Here is a 13,021-nt window from a genome sequence, read left to right as displayed (position 1 = left end):
TCGGATTACATCCTCGTCCTTCTTCTATCCAGGTGAGAGGCATGGTTTATGATATGGAATAAAGTTTAAAGGGCAAATAAATAAGGAAGCAGCCGATCAGTTGGATGATGTCAACATTGGCCCACAAGTTATAAATAGTTCACCTGCGTTAGCGCTTGTAATAACAATATCTCTAATACTTGTTAATATTCAAGTCACCAAATGTAAATGGAATACTGTTGGGACTTTTTTAATGTTTTTTATTGGGTTTTATGGGAGGAATAGAGGACCTCCCATTGGCGCCGCCGTAAGCTGAATTTTATTTTATTGGGTCCATGACGATTACTTCTGTTTTGTCTGATCAGCCGTTTTACTGCCGTGGTATCAGGGTGTACGAATAAACATTTACAAATTAATTCATACCGGATCTGCGGCTTATGGTCCTGTGCGGCTAATAGGGTTGTCCCGGTACCGGTACCAAAATATATTTCGATACTTTCCGATGCCTTTTGAGACTTTCTTAAATAAAGGGGACTACACATGTACTTGAAACATATGTTTATTATTGTAATTTAGTCCTTCAATAAAATAGTGAACATACTAGACAACTTGTCTTTTAGTAGTAAGTAAACAAACAAAGACTCCTAATTAGTCTATGCAGTAACATATTGTTTCATTTATACACCTATTATTTTGTACACATTATGAGGAACAAACTGTAAACAAATATTATTAATCTACTTGTTCATTTACTGTTAATATCTGCTTATTTTCTGTTTGAACATGATTGTGGAAGTCTGTTGTTTCTGGGATCTTTGGACCATCCACCACGGACATGACAGCTGCATTCAGGGTTTTGAACAGTGTTTTTGTTTTCAACAAAATGTCCTTTTTGTCCATTTCAGCCATATCAAATTCTTTGCTCGCTCACGCTCGCTTTTCCCCCACCTGAGCACACGAATGGTTTCTCTGCTGCTTCTGAGCACACGAATGGTTTTCTGCTGCTTTTCAGCAAACGTCTTTTGTGTCTGTCCGTCAATTTCGCTCTCTCTCTCTCTCAGCGTGCTCCGCCATCCACCAACAACCCTCTCCTTCCCGACTGTTGCCTTTTAACAGAGCGACAGGTGATCAGACAAACACTCACAGCTGTGTCATCTACGCACCTGTTGCTAATCTCGAGGCGGGTCCTGACACGCCCCCGCTTCTCCACAGGCCCGCAGGCCACGCCCCCCCACAATGTTCTATCTACACTCTGTTCAAATGTAATAATCACTTATTCTTCTCTTCTTTGATACAATACATTAGTTTTGGATGATACCACACATTTAGGTATGGATCCGATACCAAGTAGTTACAGGATCATACATTGGTCATATTCAAAGTCCTCATGTTTCCAGGTACGTATTTACTGACTTTATAAACATGATATGAATTTTTTTTAAACAAAAAAAATATCGACGTAATCATAGTAGTATCGACTAGATGCGCTCTTCTCCTTGGTATCATTACAGTGGATGTCAGGTGTAGATCCACCCATGGCGTTTGTTTACATTGAGCTATTGTAAAGAAGAAAAAAAATAAAATATATATATATATATATATATATATATATATATATATATATATATATATATATATATATATATATATATATATATATGTATATGTATATATATATATATATATATATATATATATATATATATATATATATATATATATATATATATATATATAATGTAAAAAAAAAATTTTAAGGTAAAAGTTGATTTTCATGACAAAAAATTATTTTCATGACGAAAAATTATTTTCAAGGTAAAAGTTGATTTTCAAGGTAAAAGTTGATTTTCAAGACAAAAAATGATTTTCAAGGTAAACGTTGATTTTCAAGACAAAAAATGAATTTCAAGGTAAAAGTAGATTTTCAAGGTAAAAGTAGATTTTCATGACAAAAAAAAATTTTCAAGGTAAAAGTTGATTTTCAAGACAAAAAATTATTTTCAAGGTAAAAGTTGATTTTCAAGGTAAAAGTTGATTTTCAAGACAAAAAATTAATTTAAAGGTAAAAGTAGATTTTCAAGGTAAAAGTAGATTTTCATGACAAAAAATAATTTTCAAGGTAAAAGTTGATTTTCAAGACAAAAAATTATTTTCAAGGTAAAAGTTGATTTTCAAGGTAAAAGTTGATTTTCAAGGTAAAAGTTGATTTTCATGACAAAAAATGATTTTGAAGGTAAAAGTTGATTTTCATGACAAAAAATGATTTTCATGACAAAAAATGTTTTTCAAGGTAAAAGTTTATTTTCATGACAAAAAATTATTTTCAAGGTAAAAGTTGATTTTCAAGACAAAAACAATATTTTTAAGGTAAAAGTTGATTTTCAAAACAAAAAATGATTTTCAAGGTAAAAGTTGATTTTCAAGGTAAAAGTTGATTTTATTTAATTTAATTGGTAAAGCTCTCAATTTAATTTAAAACAAAGGAAAACAAATTTGTGATGCTAAAAAATATCAATGTAATCATAGTAGTATCGACTAGATACACTCCTGTACTTGATATCATTACAGTAGATCCACCCATGGCATTTGTTTACATTGTGACGCCGGTGAGCTATTGTATCCTCCTACGGTGTGTAGTGAAGCATGTTTAGCTATTCCTCGTCCTCCAGTGATAATGCTACTTGTAAGAAACATACTTTATGTATCGCCATGGAGGCCATGATTAGTGATTTAGAAGTAGCTAAAACACTGCGGACTGCGGATGGACGCTAGCCGAGGGTGTTTCAGTGTTATAACTTCACCTTTATTTTTAGTTTTTACACCAAAATGCATCCATTCTCCTTTTTCTGTCTCCACACTGTGTCTGCTTGTAAGTACTCTGTGTGTGCGCACGTAAAACCAGCAATGTCACCACGTGACGACGCGCCTTCATGGTACTTTTCAAGCAGAGTATAGTACCGTTTTTGATTCATTAGCACCGCGATACCGCACAAGCCTAGCGGCAAATATATGTAAAAATATCTATTTCCTCCCAAATTTGGCGGGCGGTTAAGCTTAAATACTGGTGTGCTCTGTAGCCCGGGAACAATGGTAGTCATTCCCCGTTCTATGGTTATCGTATTGTTTTCCCACAAATCCATCAGATGGTTGCAGTCAAACAAGGTGAATATTGACAAAGCAGCTCCTTCCCTCATTAATGGCGCACTGCACACAGACATCCAATTAAATCACTTCCTCTGGTCTTGGTACGTAAACATCTAATAATGTAAATAGTCCACAAAACGTCTCCCTGCCTGAACTCCGACATGGCGTCTGCCTCTCTTCCATTACTTTGCTGTCATCGGCGTGGAAGGCTGCGAGAGATAAGAAGCGCCCTGACACGAGACACCTATCAGGCCATAATTGAGTCGGGAGAGAAGGGGACATCTTGACTGACACGCTCACTTTTAAAAAGGTGTTAAAGGCCAGATAAGGGTGCAGGTAAAAGCACCCGAGGATTTGAAAGGGACGGATATAGAATGACCAGTGCTCGTAATAACGGCCTACATGCTAGTAACGAGTAATTAACTCATTACTTTTAGGTCCGTAACAACGCCGTTAGCGATGGTTTTATTTATGTTCAACAAGTTCAGCAAGTTGAACGCAGGAAATACCTTTTTTACTGGCGAGAGCATCAAGCAGTATCGCACTAAAATGAACTTGATATCAAACAGGAAGAGGCAACTTCACCTTGTGCACACGCACTGTCATGCCCATTTGATTGTAGACTCTTACTGACAAATCATTTTCAAGGTAAAAGTTGATTTTCAAGACAAAAAATTATTTAAGGTAAAAGTCGATTTCATGACAAAAAAAATTATTTTCAAGGTAAAAGTTAACTTTCATGACAAAAAATTATTTTCATGACAAAAAATTATTTTCAAGGTAAAAGTTTACTTTCATGACCAAAAATGATTTTCACGACAAAAAATGATTTTCAAGGTAAAAGTTGACTTTGATGACAAAAAATTATTTTTATGACAAAAAATTATTTTTATGACAAAAAATTATTTTTATGACAAAAAATTATTTTCAAGGTAAAAGTTGATTTTCAAGACAAAAAATGATTTAAGGTAAAAGTTGATTTCATGACAAAAAATGATTTTCAAGATAATAGTTGATTTTCAACACAAAAAAATGATTTTCAAGGTAAAAGTTGATTTTCAAGACAAAAAATTATTTAAGGTAAAAGTTGATTTTCATGACAAAAAATTATTTATGACAAAAAATGATTTTCATGACAAAAAATTATTTTCAAGATAGTTGATTTTCAAGACAAAAAATGATTTTCAAGGTAAAAGTTTACTTTCATGACAAAAAATGATTTTCACGACAAAAAATGATTTTCAAGGTAAAAGTTGACTTTGATGACAAAAAATTATTTTTATGACAAAAAATTATTTTCAAGGTAAAAGTTGATTTTCAAGACAAAAAATGATTTAAGGTAAAAGTTGATTTCATGACAAAAAATGATTTTCAAGATAATAGTTGATTTTCAACACAAAAAAATTATTTTCAAGGTAAAAGTTGATTTTCAAGACAAAAAATTATTTAAGGTAAAAGTTGATTTTCATGACAAAAAATTATTTTTATGACAAAAAATTATTTTCATGACAAAAAATTATTTTCAAGGTAAAAGTTGATTTTCAAGACAAAAAATGATTTAAGGTAAAAGTTGATTTTCATGCCAACAAATGATTGTCAAGGTAAAAGTTGATTTTGAAGACAAAAAATTATTTTCAAGGTAAAAGTTGATTTTCAAGACAAAATTTTTTTTAAGGTAAGTTGATTTTCATGACAAAAAATGATTTATGACAAAAAATGATTTTCATGGCAAAAAATGATTTTCAAGACAAAAAATGATTTTCAAGATAATAGTTGATTTTCAAGACAAAAAATGATTTTCAAGGTTAAAGTTGATTTTCAAGACAAAAAATGATTTTCATGACAAAAAATGATTTTCAAGGTAAAAGTTGATTTTCATGAAAAAAATGATTTTCATGACAAAAAATCACTTTCAAGATAAAAGTTGATTTTCTAGACGAAAAATGATTTTCAAGGTAAAAGTTGATTTTCATGACAAAAAATTATTTTAAGCATGACGTTTGCTTTTTTTTTTTCTTCATGATTGATTATTACTCACTACAGACTTCATGACAGCCAACAAACGTAATAAAACATCACTTACTGTACAATGTCTGCTGTCATTAGGATGCAGACTGCCCGGATGTTGATATATTCCCATTTAGATGAAGAATCACTCATAATCCCCGCGAACCAAGCGTCTTTTCGTGTCGTTCTTGCCATTTCAGGGTCTAAATTGGCTGTCAAAGTGTACCAATTTGTTGGACCACATCCTCGTCCTTCTACTATCCAGTTGAGAGGCATGATTTATGATCTGGAATAAAGTTTGAAGGGCAAAGAAATGAGGAAGCAGCAGATGTCAACATTGGCCCACAAGCTATAAATAGTTGGTCTGTGTTAGCGCTTGTAATAACAATATCTCTAATACTTCTTAATATTCAAGTCACCAAATGTAAATGGAGTATTGTTGGCGCTTTTTGGATGTTATTTATTGGGTTTTATGGGAGGAATAGAGGACCTCCCATTGGCTCCGCTGTTAATATTCAAGCTTTTTGGATGTTATTTATTGGGTTTTATGGGAGGAATAGAGGACCTCCCACTGTAAGTGGAATTATATATATATATATATATTATATATAGTTCAAATGCATCCTAAAAATCCGTCCGCTGTCATGTCTTCCACAATGATTGTGGACTTTAGGCAAAATTCCCCCTAAAAAGTGCAGTTCCCCTTTAACAGATGTGTTTATGCACAGAAAATTGCACCAAACAAATCATACATAAATGCATCCTTGTATGAAATGTTGCGCAAATATGAATGCATAAAACTCGATATCAAACAGGAAGAGGCAACATCACACAACAACACACACACACACACACACACACACACACACACACACACACACACACACACACACACACACACACACACACACACACACACACACACACACACACACACACACACACACACACACACACACACACACACACACACACACACACATAATGGGAATAATTGAAAACAAATCAATGAATAAAGTGACAAACTCGCCATCCAAACAATACACTGTTTGTTGACAAGAAGATATGACAGCCATGGAAGCACATTCCGACACGCTGCCGTTGCTAACTGCTAAAGCTAACAAACTCAGCTTGATGACGTCGCCCGGCAACAGGCCCCGCCTTTTAAAAGCAGAGACACCCACACTATACCACAAATGCCAGATATTTAAAGTATTAATTACTTTCCCTTGTAATTAATTACTCAAGAGAAATCCCGTTTCAATTAATTTTTTTGGCAAAGTACCAAATAACTAGAACTACTTTTTAAAAGTAACGTAGAGAACCCTGAGAGTGACACAGCAGGAAGTGAACGCTTAACAAGATTTTTGTTCCGTCAATAGCGAGCATACGACGCGGGCAGATTACAGGCGGCCATCGGGGAGGGATCGGGAATCTATCAGGGAGAAAACCGAGCCGCTTGCTGGGTTTTTGTTTCAGTCGGGCCTGCAGCGCACGCAGCTTAGTGAAAATCCATCAAGGCGGTTTGATTAGAAGACGCCTCGCCACTGAGAGGAGGACAGCGTGTCGGCCGTGAATACCAAGCAGCGAGGGGTCGGATAAAACCAGAGTTGCTGTGAAAATACCAATCACTAATCACTTGGGAGGACTCGCAACGGGGGATTACCTGGACATCAATAGGGACTTCACCTGGTGATGGGTTTAAAATATGATTTTCAAGGTAAACGTTGATTTTCAAGACAAAAAGTGATTTTCAAGGTAAAAGTTGATTTTCAAGACAAAAAATGATTTTCAAGGTAAAAGTTGATTTTCAAGACGAAAAATGATTTTCAAGGTAAAAGTTGATTTTCAAGATAAAAAATTATTTTCAAGGTAAAAGTTGATTTTCAAGACAAAAAATTATTTTCAAGGTAAAAGTTGATTTTCAAGACAAAAAATTATTTTCAAAGTAAAAGTTGATTTTCAAGACAAAAAATTATTTTCAAGGTAAAAGTTGATTTTCAAGACGAAAAATGGTTTTCAAGGTAAAAGTTGATTTTCAAGGTAAAAGTAGATTTTTAAAAAAAATATATTTTCAAGGTAAAAGTTGATTTTCAAGACAAAAATTTATTTGCAAGGTAAAAGTTGATTTTCAAGGTAAAAATTTATTTGCAAGGTAAAAGTTGATTTTCAAGGTAAAAGTTGATTTTCATGACAAAAAATTATTTTCAAGGTATAAGTTGATTTTCAAGACAAAAAATAATTTTCAAAGTAAAAGTTGATTTTCAAGACAAAAAATTATTTTCAAGGTAAAAGTTGATTTTCAAGACAAAAAATTATTTTCAAGGTAAAAGTTAATTTTCAAGACGAAAAAATGGTTTTCAAGGTAAAAGTTGATTTTCACGGTAAAAGTTGATTTTCAGGACAAAAAATTATTTACAAGGTAAAAGTTGATTTTCAAGGTAAAAGTTGATTTTCATGACAAAAAATTATTTTCAAGGTAAAAGTTGATTTTCAAGGTAAAAGTTGATTTTCATGACAAACAATTATTTTAAAGGTAAAAGTTGATTTTCAAGTTAAAAGTTGATTTTCATGACAAAAAATGATTTTCAAGGTAAAAGTTAATTTTCAAGACAAAAAATAATTTTCAAAGTAAGTTGATTTTCAAGACAAAAAATAATTTTCAAGGTAAAAGTTGATTTTCAAGACAAAAAATAATTTTCAAGGTAAAAGTTGATTTTCAAGACAAAAAATAATTTTCAAAGTAAAAGTTGATTTTCAAGACAAAAAATTATTTCCAAGGTAAAAGTTGATTTTCAATACAAAAAATTATTTTCAAGGTGAAAGTTGATTTTCAAGACGAAAAATGGTTTTCAAGGTAAAAGTTGATTTTCAAGGTAAAAGTTGATTTTCAACAAAAAATTATTTTCAAGGTAAAAGTTGATTTTCAAGACAAAAATTTATTTGCAAGGTAAAAGTTGATTTTCAAGGTAAAAGTTGATTTTCATGACAAAAAATTATTTTCAAGGTATAAGTTGATTTTCATGACAAAAAATATTTTCAAGAAAAAAAGTTGATTTTCATGACAAAAAATGATTTTCAAGGTAAAAGTTGATTTTCATGACAAAAAATGATTTTCAAGGTAAAAGTTGACTTTCATGACAAAAAATGATTTTCACGACAAAAAATGATTTTCAAGGTAAAAGTTGACTTTCATGACAAAAAATGATTTTCACGACAAAAAATGATTTTCAAGGTAAAAGTTGATTTTCAAGACAAAAAATAATTTTCAAGGTAAAAGTTGATTTTCAAGACAAAAAATAATTTTCAAAGTAAAAGTTGATTTTCAAGACAAAAAATTATTTCCAAGGTAAAAGTTGATTTTCAATACAAAAAATTATTTTCAAGGTGAAAGTTGATTTTCAAGACGAAAAATGGTTTTCAAGGTAAAAGTTGATTTTCAAGGTAAAAGTTGATTTTCAACAAAAAATTATTTTCAAGGTAAAAGTTGATTTTCAAGACAAAAATTTATTTGCAAGGTAAAAGTTGATTTTCAAGGTAAAAGTTGATTTTCATGACAAAAAATTATTTTCAAGGTATAAGTTGATTTTCATGACAAAAAATATTTTCAACAAAAAAAGTTGATTTTCATGACAAAAAATTATTTTCAAGGTAAAAGTTGATTTTCATGACAAAAAATTATTTTCAAGGTAAAAGTTGACTTTCATGACAAAAAATGATTTTCACGACAAAAAATGATTTTCAAGGTAAAAGTTGACTTTCATGACAAAAAATGATTTTCACGACAAAAAATGATTTTCAAGGTAAAAGTTGATTTTCATGACAAAAAATGATTTTCAAGGTAAAAGTTGATTTTCAAGACAAAAAATAATTTTCAAAGTAAAAGTTGATTTTCAAGACAAAAAATTATTTCCAACGTAAAAGTTGATTTTCAAGACAAAAAATTATTTTCAAGGTAAAAGTTGATTTTCAAGACGAAAAATGGTTTTCAAGGTAAAAGTTGATTTTCAAGGTAAAAGTTGATTTTCAACAAAAAATTATTTTCAAGGTAAAAGTTGATTTTCAAGACAAAAATTTATTTGCAAGGTAAAAGTTGATTTTCAAGGTAAAAGTTGATTTTCATGACAAAAAATAATTTTCAAGGTATAAGTTGATTTTCAAGACAAAAAAATATTTTCAAGGTAAAAGTTGATTTTCAAGGTAAAAGTTGATTTTCATGACAAAAAATAATTTTCAAGGTAAAAGTTGATTTTCATGACAAAAAATAATTTTCAAGGTAAAAGTTGATTTTCATGACAAAAAATCATTTTCAAGGTAAAAGTTGATTTTCAAGTTAAAAGATGATTTTCATGACAAAAAATGATTTTCAAGGTAAAAGTTGACTTCCAAGACAAAAATTTATTTGCAAGGTAAAAGTTGATTTAATTTAATTTAATTGGTGAAGCTCTCAATTTAATGTAAAACAAAGGAAAACAGATTTGTGATGCTAAAAAATATCGATGTAATCATAGTAGTATTGACTAGATACACTCCTGTACTTGGTATCATTACAGTAGATCCACCCATGGAATTTGTTTACATTGTGACGCCGGTGAGCTATTGTATCCTCCTACGGTGTGTAGTGAAGCATGTTTAGCTATTCCTCGTCCTCCAGTGATAATGCTACTTGTGAGGATTAGTGATTTAGAAGCAGCTAAAACACTACCAACGGGAGATGGATGTTAGCCGCTAGCTAGCTAGCCATGTCTTAAAGCACCTCTTCATGAGGGTGTTTCAGTGTTATACCTTCACCTTTATCTTGACTTTTTACACCAAAATGCGCCCATTCTCCCTTTTCTGTCTACACACTGTGTCTGCTTGTAAGTACTCTGTGTGTGTGCACTGCCGAACATGCTCCTCTGCTCGTAAAACCTGCAATGTCACCACGTGACGACGCGCCGGGACCCGGTACTTTTCAAACAGAGTATAGTACTGTTTTTCATTCATTAGTACCATGATACTATACTAGTACCGGTATACCAAACAACCCTAGAGTGTACTAAATTAGAATAGTTTGTTGTAAATGGACTCACATTTAGGAGCAAATGATACCAATGAAGCTTACATTCACAAAGTTTACGCTCAAAGTTGTCTTTTATTTCCCTAATAGCATTCATCCATCCATTGTTGTCTCATTTCCTTGCTTTTGTGTAGATTTCACTTTCATGTTTTGGTGTGAAATTGTCTCCCCACAAGCGAGTGAACTTCCAGCGTTTGTGAAAATATCAAAAGTGCAATAATGACGCTGGTTTATCCAGGCAGAAGAAAACATCACCACCTGCTGTGAAGCATCATGGAGGTCTTCTTCTTCCTCGTGTGCTCCATCCCTCACATCTCACTCTAATGAGCAGGCACATCACACAATACATCAGCGTGTGTGTGTGTGTGTTCTTGTCTTCCTAGCCTTCTTGAGACATGAAGAAGGAAAAGCATCTTCCATATGAGGAGGTGTGAACAAGTGATGACATAAATCAATAACATTGCATCTAATAGACAATGTCTCATTTGTGGTGACATCCATCAAAATGAGGGCGCTCCCAAAAAGGAGGGTTTTTTTCTAATTGACTGTGTGTCGCTTTTAAAGGTGCTCCCCCTCTGGTCAACATATGAAATAACAAGTGTGTGTAAAATGTTGGGATTTTTGTCATTTCTGATCATTTGTGAGGACACCCAAAGGACTTCTGTGCAGAGCAGGGCAAAAAGCACAGTTGAGATTGCACTTTCAGAAATGTTTATTATTGTAGCAATATGGTTGCTCAAGTTAAGGGTTTTTGTCATTTCTGATCATTTGTGAGGGCACCTAAGGGACTGTCAAAACCTGTAATTTCCCCTAATTTTCTCCTTTTGACTGTACATGTACTGTAAATGTATAATGTATTTATGTTATTCACATGTGAATAATGCTGTTTATTGGACTGTATTTATGTTATTCACATGTGAATAATGCTGTATAATAGACTGTATTTATATTATTCACATGTGAATAATGCTGTATAATAGACTATATTATTCACATGTGAATAATGCTGTATAATAGACTGTATTTATATTATTCACATGTGAATAATGCTGTATAATAGACTGTATTTATATTATTCACATGTGAATAATGCTGTATAATAGACTGTATTTATATTATTCACATGTGAATAATGCTGTTTATTGGACTGTATTTATGTTATTCACATGTGAATAATGCTGTATAATAGACTGTATTTATGTTATTCACATGTGAATAATGCTGTATAATAGACTGTATTTATATTATTCACATGTGAATTATGCTGTATAATAGACTGTATTTATGTTATTCACATGTGAATAATTCTGTATAATAGACTGTATTTATGTTATTCACATGTGAATAATGCTGTATAATAGACTGTATTTATATTATTCACATGTGAATAATGCTGTATAATAGACTGTATTTATGTTATTCACATGTGAATAATGCTGTATAATAGACTATTTATATTATTCACATGTGAATAATGCTGTATAATAGACTGTATTTATATTATTCACATGTGAATAATGCTGTATAATAGACTGTATTTATATTATTCACATGTGAATAATGCTGTATAATAGACTGTATTTATATTATTCACATGTGAATAATGCTGTTTATTGGACTGTATTTATGTTATTCACATGTGAATAATGCTGTATAATAGACTGTATTTATGTTATTCACATGTGAATAATGCTGTATAATATACTTTATTTATGTTATTCACATGTGAATAATGCTGTATAATAGACTGTATTTATGTTACTCACATGTGAATAATGCTGTTATAATAGACTGTATTTGTTATTCACATGTGAATAATGCTGTATAATACTGTATTTATTTTATTCACATGTGAATAATGCTGTATAATAGACTGTATTTATATTATTCACATGTGAATAATGCTGTATAACAGACTGTATTTATATTATCCACATGTGAATAATGCTGTATAATAGACAGGTATTTTTTTTTTTACATGTGAATAATATAAATACAAAGTGTTTATTGTCTATTGTGAGCGAACTGCGGTGCTGAATTTCCCCCAGGGATCAATAAAGTACTTTTTATTCTATTCTATTCTTTGTGGGAAGTCCTTTCCTTTTAGTATCAACATTTCAGTACATTACATCTTTTTGCCCTTTTTTCTGAAATATTTACTGTTTTTTTGTAGGACTTTATTTTGAAAATATGCCGTTGGCCAACAAAACTCAAGCTGTGTGCCACACTTGCAACACCCACTCCAGCAGTTTTGGTTCTCCTGGGCTTGGAAAACGCTGAACACTCTCGCTTTGATTTGATGTTTTTTAAATACGTTGCAGGAAGAGGAGCTCTCAAATGAAGAAGTGTCATCCTCACACACGTCCACAATCCTCCACATCTGACAGGCACACAATCAACACACCCTTACCGGTTTGGTCCACCTTTGTCGATCCATCAGCACCGCCTGGCGACGGCCAATCAGCCTTCCTCTCGCCACAATCAGCGAGGTCTCGTCAATCAGCACACAATTCTTCCTACTCAAAGACAGCAAGAAGGGACAATGGCACTTGGAACTACTCTGACTCTGACTCCCCAGTACCGGGTTTTTCGGACTATGAGGCGCACTTAAAATCCTTTCACTTTCTCACAAATGGACAGTGCGCCTTATAACCCGGTGCGCCTAATGTACGTTTTAATTCTGGTCTAATTACCGACATCAAACCGATTTTATTTAGTACATAGCGTAATGATAAGTGTGGCCAGTAGATGGCAGTCACACATAAGAGATACTGCAAGATGATGGCAGTAAACAACACCGACACTTTAAATGTTCCATTGAGAACATAGAAC

The 13,021-nt window shown here is 32.3% G+C and overlaps 1 protein-coding gene across 1 annotated transcript in view; it reads right to left on the bottom strand.

Annotated features, from left to right (window-relative positions):
• Positions 1-5,207: 5,207 nt before the first annotated feature.
• The window catches only part of LOC133656942 (carbohydrate sulfotransferase 15-like), a 78,758-nt gene continuing 70,944 nt past the window's right edge, over positions 5,208-13,021 (bottom strand). Inside the window, exon 10 of the mRNA XM_062057824.1 lies at positions 5,208-5,416. The gene's annotated coding sequence lies outside the window, so the exon portion shown is untranslated. The remainder of the gene's footprint in view (positions 5,417-13,021) is intronic.

Source organism: Entelurus aequoreus, linkage group LG09 (assembly GCF_033978785.1).
Source record: "Entelurus aequoreus isolate RoL-2023_Sb linkage group LG09, RoL_Eaeq_v1.1, whole genome shotgun sequence".
Taxonomy (NCBI): Eukaryota; Metazoa; Chordata; class Actinopteri; order Syngnathiformes; family Syngnathidae; genus Entelurus; species Entelurus aequoreus.
This window is presented reverse-complemented; position numbering and strand designations above follow the sequence as displayed.